Below are 17717 nucleotides of genomic sequence, written 5' to 3'. Positions count from 1 at the left end.
GGGTGGAGTAGTTATTTCTTAGTTTGCTGTTGACTGTTAGAGAAAATCCCCATTATTGTTGATTGCTATGTGAAATAACAGATCTGCCAGTGTTATTTTGGCACGTATAAAGGGTCTGTCTTCAGCAGCCGCTGTGGCTTACGGCCACACCACCCTGAGCGCGCCCGATCTCGTCTGATCTCGGAAGCTAAGCAGGGTCGGGCCTGGTTAGTACTTGGATGGGAGACCGCCTGGGAATACCAGGTGCCGTAAGCTTTTTGTGTCTTTTCCTGCCTATCTTACAGCAGCAGAATGCCGCTTCCTCTGTAGTTGAGACAGGGCACGCCAAAACTACTTTTATTTTGCAGCCTGTATTTCACGCTCTGTTTTGCACTTCTGTTTTATGTCACGTCGCTTTCGCAATCGGGTATTAGGCGCTGGAAAGTCACCTCTGTAAAGTCTGCACTGCTGCCGAATGAATGAGCGCAGTCTGGGTTTTTGGGCACAATGACCCAATACGTCGTCCACAAGGACGTGTGGCTCACCGATGTACGTTTTGAGCAATTTCGGACGAAAATGGACTTGGAACAGAGCCAAATGTTTGATCAGGCCATACGGAAAATTCTTGTTGGGTGGAGTAGTTATTTCTTAGTTTGCTGTTGACTGTTAGAGAAAATCCCCATTATTGTTGATTGCTATGTGAAATAACAGATCTGCCAGTGTTATTTTGGCACGTATAAAGGGTCTGTCTTCAGCAGCCGCTGTGGCTTACGGCCACACCACCCTGAGCGCGCCCGATCTCGTCTGATCTCGGAAGCTAAGCAGGGTCGGGCCTGGTTAGTACTTGGATGGGAGACCGCCTGGGAATACCAGGTGCCGTAAGCTTTTTGCCTATTACAGCAGCAGAATGCCGCTTCCTCTGTAGTTGAGACAGGGCACGCCAAAACTACTTTATTTTGTGTATTTCACGCTCTGTTTTGCACTTCTGTTTTATGTCACGTCGCTTTCGGCAATCGGTATTAGGCGCTGGAAAGTCACCTCTGTAAAGTCTGCACTGCTGCCGAATGAATGAGCGCAGTCTGGGTTTTGGCACAATGACCCAATACGTCGTCCACAAGGACGTGTGGCTCACCGATGTACGTTTTGAGCAATTTCGGACGAAAATGGACTTGGAACAGAGCCAAATGTTTGATCAGGCCATACGGAAAATTCTTGTTGGGTGGAGTAGTTATTTCTTAGTTTTGCTGTTGACTGTTAGAGAAAAATCCCCATTATTGTTGATTGCTATGTGAAATAACAGATCTGCCAGTGTTATTTTGGCACGTATAAAGGGTCTGTCTTCAGCAGCCGCTGTGGCTTACGGCCACACCACCCTGAAGCCGATCTCGTCTGATCTCGGAAGCTAAGCAGGGTCGGGCCTGGTTAGTACTTGATGGGAGACCGCCTGGGAATACCAGGTGCCGTAAGCTTTTTGTCCCCATCTTTTCCTGCCTATCTTACAGCAGCAGAATGCCGCTTCCTCTGTAGTTGAGACAGGGCACGCCAAACTACTTTTATTTTGCAGCCTGTATTTCACGCTCTGTTTTGCACTTCTGTTTTATGTCACGTCGCTTTCGGCAATCGGGTATTAGGCGCTGGAAAGTCACCTCTGTAAAGTCTGCACTGCTGCCGAATGAATGAGCGCAGTCTGGGTTTTGGGCACAATGACCCAATACGTCGTCCACAAGGACGTGTGGCTCACCGATGTACGTTTTGAGCAATTTCGGACGAAAATGGACTTGGAACAGAGCCAAATGTTTGATCAGGCCATACGGAAAATTCTTGTTGGGTGAGTAGTTATTTCTTAGTTTTGCTGTTGACTGTTAGAGAAAATCCCCATTATTGTTGATTGCTATGTGAAATAACAGATCTGCCAGTGTTATTTTGGCACGTATAAAGGGTCTGTCTTCAGCAGCCGCTGTGGCTTACGGCCACACCACCCTGAGCGCGCCCGATCTCGTCTGATCTCGGAAGCTAAGCAGGGTCGGGCCTGGTTAGTACTTGGATGGGAGACCGCCTGGGAATACCAGGTGCCGTAAGCTTTTTGTCCCCATCTTTTCCTGCCTATCTTACAGCAGCAGAATGCCGCTTCCTCTGTAGTTGAGACAGGGCACGCCAAAACTACTTTTATTTTGCAGCCTGTATTTCACGCTCTGTTTTGCACTTCTGTTTTATGTCACGTCGCTTTCGGCAATCGGTATTAGGCGCTGGAAAGTCACCTCTGTAAAGTCTGCACTGCTGCCGAATGAATGAGCGCAGTCTGGGTTTTGGGCACAATGACCCAATACGTCGTCCACAAGGACGTGTGGCTCACCGATGTACGTTTTGAGCAATTTCGGACGAAAATGGACTTGGAACAGAGCCAAATGTTTGATCAGGCCATACGGAAAATTCTTGTTGGGTGGAGTAGTTATTTCTTAGTTTTGCTGTTGACTGTTAGAGAAAATCCCCATTATTGTTGATTGCTATGTGAAATAACAGATCTGCCAGTGTTATTTTGGCACGTATAAAGGGTCTGTCTTCAGCAGCCGCTGTGGCTTACGGCCACACCACCCTGAGCGCGCCCGATCTCGTCTGATCTCGGAAGCTAAGCAGGGTCGGGCCTGGTTAGTACTTGGATGGGAGACCGCCTGGGAATACCAGGTGCCGTAAGCTTTTTGTCCCTAACAGAGCCTGTATTTCAATGTCTGTGGCTTGTACGTTTTGAGCAATTTCGGACGAAAATGGACTTGGAACAGAGCCAAATGTTTGATCAGGCCATACGGAAAATTCTTGTTGGGTGGAGTAGTTATTTCTTAGTTTTGCTGTTGACTGTTAGAGAAAATCCCCATTATTGTTGATTGCTATGTGAAATAACAGATCTGCCAGTGTTATTTTGGCACGTATAAAGGGTCTGTCTTCAGCAGCCGCTGTGGCTTACGGCCACACCACCCTGAGCGCGCCCGATCTCGTCTGATCTCGGAAGCTAAGCAGGGTCGGGCCTGGTTAGTACTTGGATGGGAGACCGCCTGGGAATACCAGGTGCCGTAAGCTTTTGCCTATCTTACAGCAGCAGAATGCCGCTTCCTCTGTAGTTGAGACAGGGCACGCCAAAACTACTTTTATTTTGCAGCCTGTATTTCACGCTCTGTTTTGCACTTCTGTTTTATGTCACGTCGCTTTCGGCAATCGGGTATTAGGCGCTGGAAAGTCACCTCTGTAAAGTCTGCACTGCTGCCGAATGAATGAGCGCAGTCTGGGTTTTGGGCACAATGACCCAATACGTCGTCCAAAGGACGTGTGGCTCACCGATGTACGTTTTGAGCAATTTCGGACGAAAATGGACTTGGAACAGAGCCAAATGTTTGATCAGGCCATACGGAAAATTCTTGTTGGGTGGAGTAGTTATTTCTTAGTTTTGCTGTTGACTGTTAGAGAAAATCCCCATTATTGTTGATTGCTATGTGAAATAACAGATCTGCCAGTGTTATTTTGGCACGTATAAAGGGTCTGTCTTCAGCAGCCGCTGTGGCTTACGGCCACACCACCCTGAGCGCGCCCGATCTCGTCTGATCTCGGAAGCTAAGCAGGGTCGGGCCTGGTTAGTACTTGATGGGAGACCGCCTGGGAATACCAGGTGCCGTAAGCTTTTTGTCCCTATCTTACAGCAGCAGAATGCCGCTTCCTCTGTAGTTGAGACAGGGCACGCCAAAACTACTTTTATTTTGCAGCCTGTATTTCACGCTCTGTTTTGCACTTCTGTTTTATGTCACGTCGCTTTCGGCAATCGGGTATTAGGCGCTGGAAAGTCACCTCTGTAAAGTCTGCACTGCTGCCGAATGAATGAGCGCAGTCTGGGTTTTGGGCACAATGACCCAATACGTCGTCCACAAGGACGTGTGGCTCACCGATGTACGTTTTGAGCAATTTCGGACGAAAATGGACTTGGAACAGAGCCAAATGTTTGATCAGGCCATACGGAAAATTCTTGTTGGGTGGAGTAGTTATTTCTTAGTTTTGCTGTTGACTGTTAGAGAAAATCCCCATTATTGTTGATTGCTATGTGAAATAACAGATCTGCCAGTGTTATTTTGGCACGTATAAAGGGTCTGTCTTCAGCAGCCGCTGTGGCTTACGGCCACACCACCCTGAGCGCGCCCGATCTCGTCTGATCTCGGAAGCTAAGCAGGGTCGGGCCTGGTTAGTACTTGGATGGGAGACCGCCTGGGAATACCAGGTGCCGTAAGCTTTTTGTCCCCATCTTTTCCTGCTATCTTACAGCAGCAGAATGCCGCTTCCTCTGTAGTTGAGACAGGGCACGCCCAAACTACTTTTATTTTGCAGCCTGTATTTCACGCTCTGTTTTGCACTTCTGTTTTATGTCACGTCGCTTTCGGCAATCGGGTATTAGGGCTGGAAAGTCACCTCTGTAAAGTCTGCACTGCTGCCGAATGAATGAGCGCAGTCTGGGTTTTGGGCACAATGACCCAATACGTCGTCCACAAGGACGTGTGGCTCACCGATGTACGTTTTGAGCAATTTCGGACGAAAAATGGACTTGGAACAGAGCCAAATGTTTGATCAGGCCATACGGAAAATTCTTGTTGGGTGGAGTAGTTATTTCTTAGTTTTGCTGTGACTGTTAGAGAAAAATCCCCATTATTGTTGATTGCTATGTGAAATAACAGATCTGCCAGTGTTATTTTGGCACGTATAAAGGGTCTGTCTTCAGCAGCCGCTGTGGCTTACGGCCACACCACCCTGAGCGCGCCCGATCTCGGTCTGATCTCGGAAGCTAAGCAGGGTCGGGCCTGGTTAGTACTTGGATGGGAGACCGCCTGGGAATACCAGGTGCCGTAAGCTTTTTGTCCCCATCTTTTTCCTGCCTATCTTACAGCAGCAGAATGCCGCTTCCTCTGTAGTTGAGACAGGGCACGCCAAAACTACTTTTATTTTGCAGCCTGTATTTCACGCTCTGTTTTGCACTTCTGTTTTATGTCACGTCGCTTTCGGCAATCGGGTATCAGGCGCTGGAAAGTCACCTCTGTAAAGTCTGCACTGCTGCCGAATGAATGAGCGCAGTCTGGGTTTTGGGCACAATGACCCAATACGTCGTCCACAAGGACGTGTGCTCACCGATGTACGTTTTGAGCAATTTCGGACGAAAATGGACTTGGAACAGAGCCAAATGTTTGATCAGGCCATACGGAAAATTCTTGTTGGGTGGAGTAGTTATTTCTAGTTTTGCTGTTGACTGTTAGAGAAAATCCCCCATTATTGTTGATTGCTATGTGAAATAACAGATCTGCCAGTGTTATTTTGGCACGTATAAAGGTCCTGTCTTCAGCAGCCGCTGTGGCTTACGGCCACACCACCCTGAGCGCGCCCAGATCTCGGTCTGATCTCGGAAAGCTAAGCAGGGTCGGGCCTGGTTAGTACTTGGATGGGAGACCGCCTGGGAATACCAGGTGCCGTAAGCTTTTTGTCCCCATCTTTTCCTGCCTATCTTACAGCAGCAGAATGCCGCTTCCTCTGTAGTTGAGACAGGGCACGCCAAAACTACTTTTATTTTGCAGCCTGTATTTCACGCTCTGTTTTGCACTTCTGTTTTATGTCACGTCGCTTTCGGCAATCGGGTATCAGGCGCTGGAAAGTCACCTCTGTAAAGTCTGCACTGCTGCCGAATGAATGAGCGCAGTCTGGGTTTTGGGCACAATGACCCAATACGTCGTCCACAAGGACGTGTGGCTCACCGATGTACGTTTTGAGCAATTTCGGACGAAAATGGACTTGGAACAGAGCCAAATGTTTGATCAGGCCATACGGAAAATTCTTGTTGGGTGGAGTAGTTATTTCTTAGTTTTGCTGTTGACTGTTAGAGAAAATCCCCATTATTGTTGATTGCTATGTGAAATAACAGATCTGCCAGTGTTATTTTGGCACGTATAAAGGGTCTGTCTTCAGCAGCCGCTGTGGCTTACGGCCACACCACCTGAGCGCGCCCGATCTCGTCTGATCTCGGAAGCTAAGCAGGGTCGGGCCTGGTTAGTACTTGGATGGGAGACCGCCTGGGAATACCAGGTGCCGTAAGCTTTTTGTCCCCTATCTTACAGCAGCAGAATGCCGCTTCCTCTGTAGTTGAGACAGGGCACGCCAAAACTACTTTTATTTTGCAGCCTGTATTTCACGCTCTGTTTTGCATTCTGTTTTATGTCACGTCGCTTTCGGCAATCGGGTATTAGGCGCTGGGAAAGTCACCTCTGTAAAGTCTGCACTGCTGCCGAATGAATGAGCGCAGTCTGGGTTTTGGGCACAATGACCCAATACGTCGTCCACAAGGACGTGTGGCTCACCGATGTACGTTTTGAGCAATTTCGGACGAAAATGGACTTGGAACAGAGCCAAATGTTTGATCAGGCCATACGGAAAATTCTTGTTGGGTGGAGTAGTTATTTCTTAGTTTTGCTGTTGACTGTTAGAGAAAATCCCCATTATTGTTGATTGCTATGTGAAATAACAGATCTGCCAGTGTTATTTTGGCACGTATAAAGGTTCTGTCTTCAGCAGCCGCTGTGGCTTACGGCCACACCACCCTGAGCGCGCCCGATCTCGTCTGATCTCGGAAGCTAAGCAGGGTCCGGGCCTGGTTAGTACTGGATGGGAGACCGCCTGGGAATACCAAGGTGCCGTAAGCTTTTTGTCCCCATCTTTTCCTGCCTATCTTACAGCAGCAGAATGCCGCTTCCTCTGTAGTTGAGACAGGGCACGCCCAAAACTACTTTTTATTTTGCAGCCTGTATTCACGCTCTGTTTTGCACTTCTGTTTTATGTCACGTCGCTTTCGGCAATCGGGTATCAGGCGCTGGAAAGTCACCTCTGTAAAGTCTGCACTGCTGCCGAATGAATGAGCGCAGTCTGGGTTTTGGGCACAATGACCCAATACGTCGTCCACAAGGACGTGTGGCTCACGATGTACGTTTTGAGCAATTTCGGACGAAAATGGACTTGGAACAGAGCCAAATGTTTGATCAGGCCATACGGAAAATTCTTGTTGGGTGGAGTAGTTATTTCTTAGTTTTGCTGTTGACTGTTAGAGAAAATCCCCATTATTGTTGATTGCTATGTGAAATAACAGATCTGCCAGTGTTATTTTGGCACGTATAAAGGGTCTGTCTTCAGCAGCCAGCTGTGGCTTACGGCCACACCACCCTGAGCGCGCCCGATCTCGTCTGATCTCGGAAGCTAAGCAGGGTCGGGCCTGGTTAGTACTTGGATGGGAGACCGCCTGGAATACAGGTGCCGTAAGCTTTTTGTCCCTATCTTACAGCAGCAGAATGCCGCTTCCTCTGTAGTTGAGACAGGGCACGCCAAAACTACTTTTATTTTGCAGCCTGTATTCACGCTCTGTTTTGCACTTCTGTTTTATGTCACGTCGCTTTCGGCAATCGGTATTAGGCGCTGGAAGTCACCTCTGTAAAGTCTGCACTGGCTGCCGAATGAATGAGCGCAGTCCTGGGTTTTGGGCACAATGACCCAATAACGTCGTCCACAAGGACGTGTGGCTCACCGATGTACGTTTTGAGCAATTTCGGACGAAAATGGACTTGGAACAGAGCCAAATGTTTGATCAGGCCATACGGAAAATTCTTGTTGGGTGGAGTAGTTATTTCTTAGTTTTGCTGTTGACTGTTAGAGAAAATCCCCATTATTGTTGATTGCTATGTGAAATAACAGATCTGCCAGTGTTATTTTGGCACGTATAAAGGGTCTGTCTTCAGCAGCCGCTGTGGCTTACGGCCACACCACCCTGAGCGCGCCCGATCTCGTCTGATCTCGGAAGCTAAGCAGGGTCGGGCCTGGTTAGTACTTGGATGGGAGACCGCTGGGAATACCAGGTGCCGTAAGCTTTTCCCTATCTTACAGCAGCAGAATGCCGCTTCCTCTGTAGTTGAGACAGGGCACGCCAAAACTACTTTTATTTTGCAGCCTGTATTTCACGCTCTGTTTTGCACTTCTGTTTTATGTCACGTCGCTTTCGGCAATCGGGTATTAGGCGCTGGAAAGTCACCTCTGTAAAGTCTGCACTGCTGCCGAATGAATGAGCGCAGTCTGGGTTTTGGGCACAATGACCCAATACGTCGTCCACAAGGACGTGTGGCTCACCGATGTACGTTTTGAGCAATTTCGGACGAAAATGGACTTGGAACAGAGCCAAATGTTTGATCAGGCCATACGGAAAATTCTTGTTGGGTGGAGTAGTTATTTCTTAGTTTTGCTGTTGACTGTTAGAGAAAATCCCCATTATTGTTGATTGCTATGTGAAATAACAGATCTGCCAGTGTTATTTTGGCACGTATAAAGGGTCTGTCTTCAGCAGCCGCTGTGGCTTACGCCACACCACCCTGAGCGCGCCCGATCTCGTCTGATCTCGGAAGCTAAGCAGGGTCGGGCCTGGTTAGTACTTGGATGGGAGACCGCCTGGGAATACCAGGTGCCGTAAGCTTTTTGTCCCCATCTTTTCCTGCCTATCTTACAGCAGCAGAATGCCGCTTCCTCTGTAGTTGAGACAGGGCACGCCAAACTACTTTTATTTTGCAGCCTGTATTTCACGCTCTGTTTTGCACTTCTGTTTTATGTCACGTCGCTTTCGGCAATCGGGTATTAGGCGCTGGAAAGTCACCTCTGTAAAGTCTGCACTGCTGCCGAATGAATGAGCGCAGTCTGGGTTTTGGGCACAATGACCCAATACGTCGTCCACAAGGACGTGTGGCTCACCGATGTACGTTTTGAGCAATTTCGGACGAAAATGGACTTGGAACAGAGCCAAATGTTTGATCAGGCCATACGGAAAATTCTTGTTGGGTGGAGTAGTTATTTCTTAGTTTTGCTGTTGACTGTTAGAGAAAATCCCCATTATTGTTGATTGCTATGTGAAATAACAGATCTGCCAGTGTTATTTTGGCACGTATAAAGGGTCTGTCTTCAGCAGCCGCTGTGGCTTACGGCCACACCACCCTGAGCGCGCCCGATCTCGTCTGATCTCGGAAGCTAAGCAGGGTCGGGCCTGGTTAGTACTTGGATGGGAGACCGCCTGGGAATACCAGGTGCCGTAAGCTTTTTGTCCCTATCTTACAGCAGCAGAATGCCGCTTCCTCTGTAGTTGAGACAGGGCACGCCAAAACTACTTTTATTTTGCAGCCTGTATTTCACGCTCTGTTTTGCACTTCTGTTTTATGTCACGTCGCTTTCGGCAATCGGGTATTAGGCGCTGGAAAGTCACCTCTGTAAAGTCTGCACTGCTGCCGAATGAATGAGCGCAGTCTGGGTTTTGGGCACAATGACCCAATACGTCGTCCACAAGGACGTGTGGCTCACCGATGTACGTTTTGAGCAATTTCGGACGAAAATGGACTTGGAACAGAGCCAAATGTTTGATCAGGCCATACGGAAAATTCTTGTTGGGTGGAGTAGTTATTTCTTAGTTTTGCTGTTGACTGTTAGAGAAAATCCCCATTATTGTTGATTGCTATGTGAAATAACAGATCTGCCAGTGTTATTTTGGCACGTATAAAGGGTCTGTCTTCAGCAGCCGCTGTGGCTTACGGCCACACCACCCTGAGCGCGCCCGATCTCGTCTGATCTCGGAAGCTAAGCAGGGTCCGGGCCTGGTTAGTACTTGGATGGGAGACCGGCCTGGGAATACCAGGTGCCGTAAGCTTTTTGTCCCATCTCTGCCATCTTACAGCAGCAGAATGCCGCTTCCTCTGTAGTTGAGACAGGGCACGCCAAAACTACTTTTTATTTTGCAGCCTGTATTTCACGCTCTGTTTTGCACTTCTGTTTTATGTCACGTCGCTTTCGGCAATCGGGTATTAGGCGCTGGAAAGTCACCTCTGTAAAGTCTGCCACTGCTGCCGAATGAATGAGCGCAGTCTGGTTTTGGGCACAATGACACCAATACGTCGTCCACAAGGACGTGTGGCTCACCGATGTACGTTTTGAGCAATTCGGACGAAAATGGACTTGAACAGACCAAATGTTTGATCAGGCCATACGGAAAATCTTGTTGGGTGGAGTAGTTATTTCTTAGTTTTGCTGTTGACTGTTAGAGAAAATCCCCATTATTGTTGATTGCTATGTGAAATAACAGAATCTGCCAGTGTTATTTTGCACGTATAAAGGTCTGTCTTCAGCAGCCGCTGTGGCTTACGCCACACCACCCTGAGCCGCCCATCTCGTCTGATCTCGGAGCTAAGCAGGGTCGGGCCTGGTTAGTACTTGATGGGAACCGCCTGGGAATACCAGGTCCGTAAGCTTTTGTCCTATCTTACAGCAGCAGAATGCCGCTTCCTCTGTAGTTGAGACAGGGCACGCCAAAACTACTTTTATTTTGCAGCCTGTATTTCACGCTCTGTTTTGCACTTCTGTTTTATGTCACGTCGCTTTCGGCAATCGGGTATTAGGCGCTGGAAAGTCACCTCTGTAAAGTCTGCACTGCTGCCGAATGAATGAGCGCAGTCTGGGTTTTGGGCACAATGACCCAATACGTCGTCCAAAGGACGTGTGGCTCACCGATGTACGTTTTGAGCAATTTCGGACGAAAATGGACTTGGAACAGAGCCAAATGTTTGATCAGGCCATACGGAAAATTCTTGTTGGGTGGAGTAGTTATTTCTTAGTTTTGCTGTTGACTGTTAGAGAAAATCCCCATTATTGTTGATTGCTATGTGAAATAACAGATCTGCCAGTGTTATTTTGGCACGTATAAAGGGTCTGTCTTCAGCAGCCGCTGTGGCTTACGGCCACACCACCCTGAGCGCGCCCGATCTCGTCTGATCTCGGAAGCTAAGCAGGGTCGGGCCTGGTTAGTACTTGGATGGGAGACCGCCTGGGAATACCAGGTGCCGTAAGCTTTTTGTCCCCATCTTTTCCTGCCTATCTTACAGCAGCAGAATGCCGCTTCCTCTGTAGTTGAGACAGGGCACGCCAAACTACTTTTATTTTGCAGCCTGTATTTCACGCTCTGTTTTGCACTTCTGTTTTATGTCACGTCGCTTTCGGCAATCGGGTATTAGGCGCTGGAAAGTCACCTCTGTAAAGTCTGCACTGCTGCCGAATGAATGAGCGCAGTCTGGGTTTTGGGCACAATGACCCAATACGTCGTCCACAAGGACGTGTGGCTCACCGATGTACGTTTTGAGCAATTTCGGACGAAAATGGACTTGGAACAGAGCCAAATGTTTGATCAGGCCATACGGAAAATTCTTGTTGGGTGGAGTAGTTATTTCTTAGTTTTGCTGTTGACTGTTAGAGAAAATCCCCATTATTGTTGATTGCTATGTGAAATAACAGATCTGCCAGTGTTATTTTGGCACGTATAAAGGGTCTGTCTTCAGCAGCCGCTGTGGCTTACGGCCACACCACCCTGAGCGCGCCCGATCTCGTCTGATCTCGGAAGCTAAGCAGGGTCGGGCCTGGTTAGTACTTGGATGGGAGACCGCCTGGGAATACCAGGTGCCGTAAGCTTTTTGTCCCTATCTACAGCAGCAGAATGCCGCTTCCTCTGTAGTTGAGACAGGGCACGCCAAAACTACTTTTATTTTGCAGCCTGTATTTCACGCTCTGTTTTGCACTTCTGTTTTATGTCACGTCGCTTTCGGCAATCGGGTATTAGGCGCTGGAAAGTCACCTCTGTAAAGTCTGCACTGCTGCCGAATGAATGAGCGCAGTCTGGGTTTTGGGCACAATGACCCAATACGTCGTCCACAAGGACGTGTGGCTCACCGATGTACGTTTTGAGCAATTTCGGACGAAAATGGACTTGGAACAGAGCCAAATGTTTGATCAGGCCATACGGAAAATTCTTGTTGGGTGGAGTAGTTATTTCTTAGTTTTGCTGTTGACTGTTAGAGAAAATCCCCATTATTGTTGATTGCTATGTGAAATAACAGATCTGCCAGTGTTATTTTGGCACGTATAAAGGGTCTGTCTTCAGCAGCCGCTGTGGCTTACGGCCACACCACCCTGAGCGCGCCCGATCTCGTCTGATCTCGGAAGCTAAGCAGGGTCGGGCCTGGTTAGTACTTGGATGGGAGACCGCCTGGGAATACCAGGTGCCGTAAGCTTTTTGTCCCCATCTTTTCCTGCCTATCTTACAGCAGCAGAATGCCGCTTCCTCTGTAGTTGAGACAGGGCACGCCAAAACTACTTTTATTTTGCAGCCTGTATTTCACGCTCTGTTTTGCACTTCTGTTTTATGTCACGTCGCTTTCGGCAATCGGGTATTAGGCGCTGGAAAGTCACCTCTGTAAAGTCTGCACTGCTGCCGAATGAATGAGCGCAGTCTGGGTTTTGGGCACAATGACCCAATACGTCGTCCACAAGGACGTGTGGCTCACCGATGTACGTTTTGAGCAATTTCGGACGAAAATGGACTTGGAACAGAGCCAAATGTTTGATCAGGCCATACGGAAAATTCTTGTTGGGTGGAGTAGTTATTTCTTAGTTTTGCTGTTGACTGTTAGAGAAAATCCCCATTATTGTTGATTGCTATGTGAAATAACAGATCTGCCAGTGTTATTTTGGCACGTATAAAGGGTCTGTCTTCAGCAGCCGCTGTGGCTTACGGCCACACACCCCTGAGCGCGCCCGATCTCGTCTGATCTCGGAAGCTAAGCAGGGTCGGGCCTGGTTAGTACTTGGATGGGAGACCGCCTGGGAATACCAGGTGCCGTAAGCTTTTGTCCCCATCTTTTCCTGCCTATCTTACAGCAGCAGAATGCCGCTTCCTCTGTAGTTGAGACAGGGCACGCCAAACTACTTTTATTTTGCAGCCTGTATTTCACGCTCTGTTTTGCACTTCTGTTTTATGTCACGTCGCTTTCGGCAATCGGGTATTAGGCGCTGGAAAGTCACCTCTGTAAAGTCTGCACTGCTGCCGAATGAATGAGCGCAGTCTGGGTTTTGGGCACAATGACCCAATACGTCGTCCACAAGGACGTGTGGCTCACCGATGTACGTTTTGAGCAATTTCGGACGAAAATGGACTTGGAACAGAGCCAAATGTTTGATCAGGCCATACGGAAAATTCTTGTTGGGTGGAGTAGTTATTTCTTAGTTTTGCTGTTGACTGTTAGAGAAAATCCCCATTATTGTTGATTGCTATGTGAAATAACAGATCTGCCAGTGTTATTTTGGCACGTATAAAGGGTCTGTCTTCAGCAGCCGCTGTGGCTTACGGCCACACCACCCTGAGCGCGCCCGATCTCGTCTGATCTCGGAAGCTAAGCAGGGTCGGGCCTGGTTAGTACTTGGATGGGAGACCGCCTGGGAATACCAGGTGCCGTAAGCTTTTTGTCCGGTTTGTTATGTACCAATTTCGGACGAAAATGGACTTGGAACAGAGCCAAATGTTTGATCAGGCCATACGGAAAATTCTTGTTGGGTGGAGTAGTTATTTCTTAGTTTTGCTGTTGACTGTTAGAGAAAATCCCCATTATTGTTGATTGCTATGTGAAATAACAGATCTGCCAGTGTTATTTTGGCACGTATAAAGGGTCTGTCTTCAGCAGCCGCTGTGGCTTACGGCCACACCACCCTGAGCGCGCCCGATCTCGTCTGATCTCGGAAGCTAAGCAGGGTCGGGCCTGGTTAGTACTTGGATGGGAGACCGCCTGGGAATACCAGGTGCCGTAAGCTTTTTGTCCCATCTTTGCCTATCTTACAGCAGCAGAATGCCGCTTCCTCTGTAGTTGAGACAGGGCACGCCAAAACTACTTTTATTTTGCAGCCTGTATTTCACGCTCTGTTTTGCACTTCTGTTTTATGTCACGTCGCTTTCGGCAATCGGGTATTAGGCGCTGGAAAGTCACCTCTGTAAAGTCTGCACTGCTGCCGAATGAATGAGCGCAGTCTGGGTTTTGGGCACAATGACCCAATACGTCGTCCACAAGGACGTGTGGCTCACCGATGTACGTTTTGAGCAATTTCGGACGAAAATGGACTTGGAACAGAGCCAAATGTTTGATCAGGCCATACGGAAAATTCTTGTTGGGTGGAGTAGTTATTTCTTAGTTTTGCTGTTGACTGTTAGAGAAAATCCCATTATTGTTGATTGCTATGTGAAATAACAGATCTGCCAGTGTTATTTTGGCACGTATAAAGGGTCTGTCTTCAGCAGCCGCTGTGGCTTACGGCCACACCACCCTGAGCGCGCCCGATCTCGTCTGATCTCGGAAGCTAAGCAGGGTCGGGCCTGGTTAGTACTTGGATGGGAGACCGCCTGGGAATACCAGGTGCCGTAAGCTTTTTGTCCCATCTTACAGCAGCAGAATGCCGCTTCCTCTGTAGTTGAGACAGGGCACGCCAAAACTACTTTTATTTTGCAGCCTGTATTTCACGCTCTGTTTTGCACTTCTGTTTTATGTCACGTCGCTTTCGGCAATCGGGTATTAGGCGCTGGAAAGTCACCTCTGTAAAGTCTGCACTGCTGCCGAATGAATGAGCGCAGTCTGGGTTTTGGGCACAATGACCCAATACGTCGTCCACAAGGACGTGTGGCTCACCGATGTACGTTTTGAGCAATTTCGGACGAAAATGGACTTGGAACAGAGCCAAATGTTTGATCAGGCCATACGGAAAATTCTTGTTGGGTGGAGTAGTTATTTCTTAGTTTTGCTGTTGACTGTTAGAGAAAATCCCCATTATTGTTGATTGCTATGTGAAATAACAGATCTGCCAGTGTTATTTTGGCACGTATAAAGGGTCTGTCTTCAGCAGCCGCTGTGGCTTACGGCCACACCACCCTGAGCGCGCCCGATCTCGTCTGATCTCGGAAGCTAAGCAGGGTCGGGCCTGGTTAGTACTTGGATGGGAGACCGCCTGGGAATACCAGGTGCCGTAAGCCTTTTTGTCCCTATCTTACAGCAGCAGAATGCCGCTTCCTCTGTAGTTGAGACAGGGCACGCCAAAACTACTTTTATTTTGCAGCCTGTATTTCACGCTCTGTTTTGCACTTCTGTTTATGTCACGTCGCTTTCGGCAATCGGGTATTAGGCGCTGGAAAGTCACCTCTGTAAAGTCTGCACTGCTGCCGAATGAATGAGCGCAGTCTGGGTTTTGGGCACAATGACCCAATACGTCGTCCACAAGGACGTGTGGCTCACCGATGTACGTTTGAGCAATTTCGGACGAAAATGGACTTGGAACAGAGCCAAATGTTTGATCAGGCCATACGGAAAATTCTTGTTGGGTGGAGTAGTTATTTCTTAGTTTTGCTGTTGACTGTTAGAGAAAATCCCCATTATTGTTGATTGCTATGTGAAATAACAGATCTGCCAGTGTTATTTTGGCACGTATAAAGGGTCTGTCTTCAGCAGCCGCTGTGGCTTACGGCCACACCACCCTGAGCGCGCCGATCTCGTCTGATCTCGGAAGCTAAGCAGGGTCGGGCCTGGTTAGTACTTGGATGGGAGACCGCCTGGGAATACCAGGTGCCGTAAGCTTTTTGTCCCCATCTTTTCCTGCCTATCTTACAGCAGCAGAATGCCGCTTCCTCTGTAGTTGAGACAGGGCACGCCCAAACTACTTTTATTTTGCAGCCTGTATTTCACGCTCTGTTTTGCACTTCTGTTTTATGTCACGTCGCTTTCGGCAATCGGGTATTAGGCGCTGGAAAGTCACCTCTGTAAAGTCTGCACTGCTGCCGAATGAATGAGCGCAGTCTGGGTTTTGGGCACAATGACCCAATACGTCGTCCACAAGGACGTGTGGCTCACCGATGTACGTTTTGAGCAATTTCGGACGAAAATGGACTTGGAACAGAGCCAAATGTTTGATCAGGCCATACGGAAAATTCTTGTTGGGTGGAGTAGTTATTTCTTAGTTTTGCTGTTGACTGTTAGAGAAAATCCCCATTATTGTTGATTGCTATGTGAAATAACAGATCTGCCAGTGTTATTTTGGCACGTATAAAGGGTCTGTCTTCAGCAGCCGCTGTGGCTTACGGCCACACCACCCTGAGCGCGCCCGATCTCGTCTGATCTCGGAAGCTAAGCAGGGTCGGGCCTGGTTAGTACTTGGATGGGAGACCGCCTGGGAATACCAGGTGCCGTAAGCTTTTTGTCCCCTATCTTACAGCAGCAGAATGCCGCTTCCTCTGTAGTTGAGACAGGGCACGCCAAAACTACTTTTATTTTGCAGCCTGTATTTCACGCTCTGTTTTGCACTTCTGTTTTATGTCACGTCGCTTTCGGCAATCGGGTATTAGGCGCTGGAAAGTCACCTCTGTAAAGTCTGCACTGCTGCCGAATGAATGAGCGCAGTCTGGGTTTTGGGCACAATGACCCAATACGTCGTCCACAAGGACGTGTGGCTCACCGATGTACGTTTTGAGCAATTTCGGACGAAAATGGACTTGGAACAGAGCCAAATGTTTGATCAGGCCATACGGAAAATTCTTGTTGGGTGGAGTAGTTATTTCTTAGTTTTGCTGTTGACTGTTAGAAAATCCCCATTATTGTTGATTGCTATGTGAAATAACAGATCTGCCAGTGTTATTTTGGCACGTATAAAGGGTCTGTCTTCAGCAGCCGCTGTGGCTTACGGCCACACACCCTGAGCGCGCCCGATCTCGTCTGATCTCGGAAGCTAAGCAGGGTCGGGCCTGGTTAGTACTTGGATGGGAGACCGCCTGGGAATACCAGGTGCCGTAAGCTTTTTGTCCCCATCTTTTCCTGCCTATCTTACAGCAGCAGAATGCCGCTTCCTCTGTAGTTGAGACAGGGCACGCCAAAACTACTTTTATTTTGCAGCCTGTATTTCACGCTCTGTTTTGCACTTCTGTTTTATGTCACGTCGCTTTCGGCAATCGGGTATAGGCGCTGGAAAGTCACCTCTGTAAAGTCTGCACTGCTGCCGAATGAATGAGCGCAGTCTGGGTTTTGGGCACAATGACCCAATACGTCGTCCACAAGGACGTGTGGCTCACCGATGTACGTTTTGAGCAATTTCGGACGAAAATGGACTTGGAACAGAGCCAAATGTTTGATCAGGCCATACGGAAAATTCTTGTTGGGTGGAGTAGTTATTTCTTAGTTTTGCTGTTGACTGTTAGAGAAAATCCCCATTATTGTTGATTGCTATGTGAAATAACAGATCTGCCAGTGTTATTTTGGCACGTATAAAGGGTCTGTCTTCAGCAGCCGCTGTGGCTTACGGCCACACCACCCTGAGCGCGCCCGATCTCGTCTGATCTCGGAAGCTAAGCAGGGTCGGGCCTGGTTAGTACTTGGATGGGAGACCGCCTGGGAATACCAGGTGCCGTAAGCTTTTTGTCCCCATCTTTTCCTGCCTATCTTACAGCAGCAGAATGCCGCTTCCTCTGTAGTTGAGACAGGGCACGCCAAAACTACTTTTATTTTGCAGCCTGTATTTCACGCTCTGTTTTGCACTTCTGTTTTATGTCACGTCGCTTTCGGCAATCGGGTATTAGGCGCTGGAAAGTCACCTCTGTAAAGTCTGCACTGCTGCCGAATGAATGAGCGCAGTCTGGGTTTTGGGCACAATGACCCAATACGTCGTCCACAAGGACGTGTGGCTCACCGATGTACGTTTTGAGCAATTTCGGACGAAAATGGACTTGGAACAGAGCCAAATTTGATCAGGCCATACGGAAAATTCTTGTTGGGTGGAGTAGTTATTTCTTAGTTTTGCTGTTGACT

At 48.4% G+C, this 17717-nt stretch overlaps 26 non-coding genes and 3 pseudogenes across 26 annotated transcripts; all 29 read left to right on the top strand.

Annotated features, from left to right (window-relative positions):
- Nucleotides 1-136: 136 nt before the first annotated feature.
- On the top strand, nucleotides 137-255 carry LOC127141642 (5S ribosomal RNA). Its single transcript, XR_007812157.1, has one exon. It is a non-coding gene; the product is annotated as a 5S ribosomal RNA (ribosomal RNA).
- A 490-nt stretch (nucleotides 256-745) lies between these two features.
- On the top strand, nucleotides 746-864 carry LOC127141641 (5S ribosomal RNA). The gene has a single exon (XR_007812156.1). It is a non-coding gene; the product is annotated as a 5S ribosomal RNA (ribosomal RNA).
- Nucleotides 865-1334: 470 nt separating this feature from the next.
- Nucleotides 1335-1448, top strand: LOC127141661 (uncharacterized; annotated as a pseudogene).
- Nucleotides 1449-1941: 493 nt separating this feature from the next.
- LOC127141640 (5S ribosomal RNA) lies at nucleotides 1942-2060 on the top strand. Its single transcript, XR_007812155.1, has one exon. It is a non-coding gene; the product is annotated as a 5S ribosomal RNA (ribosomal RNA).
- Nucleotides 2061-2554: 494 nt separating this feature from the next.
- Nucleotides 2555-2673, top strand: LOC127141639 (5S ribosomal RNA). Its single transcript, XR_007812154.1, has one exon. It is a non-coding gene; the product is annotated as a 5S ribosomal RNA (ribosomal RNA).
- A 259-nt stretch (nucleotides 2674-2932) lies between these two features.
- On the top strand, nucleotides 2933-3051 carry LOC127141637 (5S ribosomal RNA). The gene has a single exon (XR_007812152.1). It is a non-coding gene; the product is annotated as a 5S ribosomal RNA (ribosomal RNA).
- A 477-nt stretch (nucleotides 3052-3528) lies between these two features.
- Nucleotides 3529-3646, top strand: LOC127141645 (5S ribosomal RNA). The gene has a single exon (XR_007812160.1). It is a non-coding gene; the product is annotated as a 5S ribosomal RNA (ribosomal RNA).
- Nucleotides 3647-4127: 481 nt separating this feature from the next.
- LOC127141636 (5S ribosomal RNA) lies at nucleotides 4128-4246 on the top strand. Its single transcript, XR_007812151.1, has one exon. It is a non-coding gene; the product is annotated as a 5S ribosomal RNA (ribosomal RNA).
- A 494-nt stretch (nucleotides 4247-4740) lies between these two features.
- Nucleotides 4741-4860, top strand: LOC127141644 (5S ribosomal RNA). Its single transcript, XR_007812159.1, has one exon. It is a non-coding gene; the product is annotated as a 5S ribosomal RNA (ribosomal RNA).
- A 495-nt stretch (nucleotides 4861-5355) lies between these two features.
- On the top strand, nucleotides 5356-5477 carry LOC127141662 (uncharacterized; annotated as a pseudogene).
- Nucleotides 5478-5972: 495 nt separating this feature from the next.
- On the top strand, nucleotides 5973-6090 carry LOC127141651 (5S ribosomal RNA). Its single transcript, XR_007812166.1, has one exon. It is a non-coding gene; the product is annotated as a 5S ribosomal RNA (ribosomal RNA).
- Nucleotides 6091-6572: 482 nt separating this feature from the next.
- Nucleotides 6573-6692, top strand: LOC127141658 (uncharacterized; annotated as a pseudogene).
- Nucleotides 6693-7188: 496 nt separating this feature from the next.
- LOC127141656 (5S ribosomal RNA) lies at nucleotides 7189-7305 on the top strand. The gene has a single exon (XR_007812171.1). It is a non-coding gene; the product is annotated as a 5S ribosomal RNA (ribosomal RNA).
- A 481-nt stretch (nucleotides 7306-7786) lies between these two features.
- LOC127141647 (5S ribosomal RNA) lies at nucleotides 7787-7904 on the top strand. The gene has a single exon (XR_007812162.1). It is a non-coding gene; the product is annotated as a 5S ribosomal RNA (ribosomal RNA).
- A 478-nt stretch (nucleotides 7905-8382) lies between these two features.
- LOC127141654 (5S ribosomal RNA) lies at nucleotides 8383-8500 on the top strand. Its single transcript, XR_007812169.1, has one exon. It is a non-coding gene; the product is annotated as a 5S ribosomal RNA (ribosomal RNA).
- A 494-nt stretch (nucleotides 8501-8994) lies between these two features.
- Nucleotides 8995-9113, top strand: LOC127141635 (5S ribosomal RNA). The gene has a single exon (XR_007812150.1). It is a non-coding gene; the product is annotated as a 5S ribosomal RNA (ribosomal RNA).
- A 481-nt stretch (nucleotides 9114-9594) lies between these two features.
- LOC127141655 (5S ribosomal RNA) lies at nucleotides 9595-9715 on the top strand. The gene has a single exon (XR_007812170.1). It is a non-coding gene; the product is annotated as a 5S ribosomal RNA (ribosomal RNA).
- Nucleotides 9716-10791: 1076 nt separating this feature from the next.
- Nucleotides 10792-10910, top strand: LOC127141634 (5S ribosomal RNA). The gene has a single exon (XR_007812149.1). It is a non-coding gene; the product is annotated as a 5S ribosomal RNA (ribosomal RNA).
- A 494-nt stretch (nucleotides 10911-11404) lies between these two features.
- On the top strand, nucleotides 11405-11523 carry LOC127141633 (5S ribosomal RNA). Its single transcript, XR_007812148.1, has one exon. It is a non-coding gene; the product is annotated as a 5S ribosomal RNA (ribosomal RNA).
- Nucleotides 11524-12003: 480 nt separating this feature from the next.
- On the top strand, nucleotides 12004-12122 carry LOC127141632 (5S ribosomal RNA). The gene has a single exon (XR_007812147.1). It is a non-coding gene; the product is annotated as a 5S ribosomal RNA (ribosomal RNA).
- Nucleotides 12123-12617: 495 nt separating this feature from the next.
- LOC127141650 (5S ribosomal RNA) lies at nucleotides 12618-12736 on the top strand. Its single transcript, XR_007812165.1, has one exon. It is a non-coding gene; the product is annotated as a 5S ribosomal RNA (ribosomal RNA).
- Nucleotides 12737-13229: 493 nt separating this feature from the next.
- LOC127141631 (5S ribosomal RNA) lies at nucleotides 13230-13348 on the top strand. Its single transcript, XR_007812146.1, has one exon. It is a non-coding gene; the product is annotated as a 5S ribosomal RNA (ribosomal RNA).
- Nucleotides 13349-13576: 228 nt separating this feature from the next.
- Nucleotides 13577-13695, top strand: LOC127141630 (5S ribosomal RNA). Its single transcript, XR_007812145.1, has one exon. It is a non-coding gene; the product is annotated as a 5S ribosomal RNA (ribosomal RNA).
- Nucleotides 13696-14184: 489 nt separating this feature from the next.
- On the top strand, nucleotides 14185-14303 carry LOC127141629 (5S ribosomal RNA). The gene has a single exon (XR_007812144.1). It is a non-coding gene; the product is annotated as a 5S ribosomal RNA (ribosomal RNA).
- Nucleotides 14304-14783: 480 nt separating this feature from the next.
- On the top strand, nucleotides 14784-14902 carry LOC127141627 (5S ribosomal RNA). Its single transcript, XR_007812142.1, has one exon. It is a non-coding gene; the product is annotated as a 5S ribosomal RNA (ribosomal RNA).
- Nucleotides 14903-15382: 480 nt separating this feature from the next.
- On the top strand, nucleotides 15383-15500 carry LOC127141648 (5S ribosomal RNA). Its single transcript, XR_007812163.1, has one exon. It is a non-coding gene; the product is annotated as a 5S ribosomal RNA (ribosomal RNA).
- Nucleotides 15501-15995: 495 nt separating this feature from the next.
- Nucleotides 15996-16114, top strand: LOC127141628 (5S ribosomal RNA). Its single transcript, XR_007812143.1, has one exon. It is a non-coding gene; the product is annotated as a 5S ribosomal RNA (ribosomal RNA).
- A 480-nt stretch (nucleotides 16115-16594) lies between these two features.
- Nucleotides 16595-16712, top strand: LOC127141653 (5S ribosomal RNA). Its single transcript, XR_007812168.1, has one exon. It is a non-coding gene; the product is annotated as a 5S ribosomal RNA (ribosomal RNA).
- A 494-nt stretch (nucleotides 16713-17206) lies between these two features.
- Nucleotides 17207-17325, top strand: LOC127141663 (5S ribosomal RNA). The gene has a single exon (XR_007812174.1). It is a non-coding gene; the product is annotated as a 5S ribosomal RNA (ribosomal RNA).
- The last annotated feature ends 392 nt before the right edge of the window (nucleotides 17326-17717 follow it).

The sequence above is a fragment of the Lates calcarifer genome, unplaced genomic scaffold (genome assembly GCF_001640805.2).
Source record: "Lates calcarifer isolate ASB-BC8 unplaced genomic scaffold, TLL_Latcal_v3 _unitig_5679_quiver_3154, whole genome shotgun sequence".
In the NCBI taxonomy this organism is placed as follows: domain Eukaryota; kingdom Metazoa; phylum Chordata; class Actinopteri; family Centropomidae; genus Lates; species Lates calcarifer.
The sequence above is the reverse complement of the archived record's forward strand: the minus strand, read 5'-3'. Positions and strand labels throughout refer to the sequence as shown.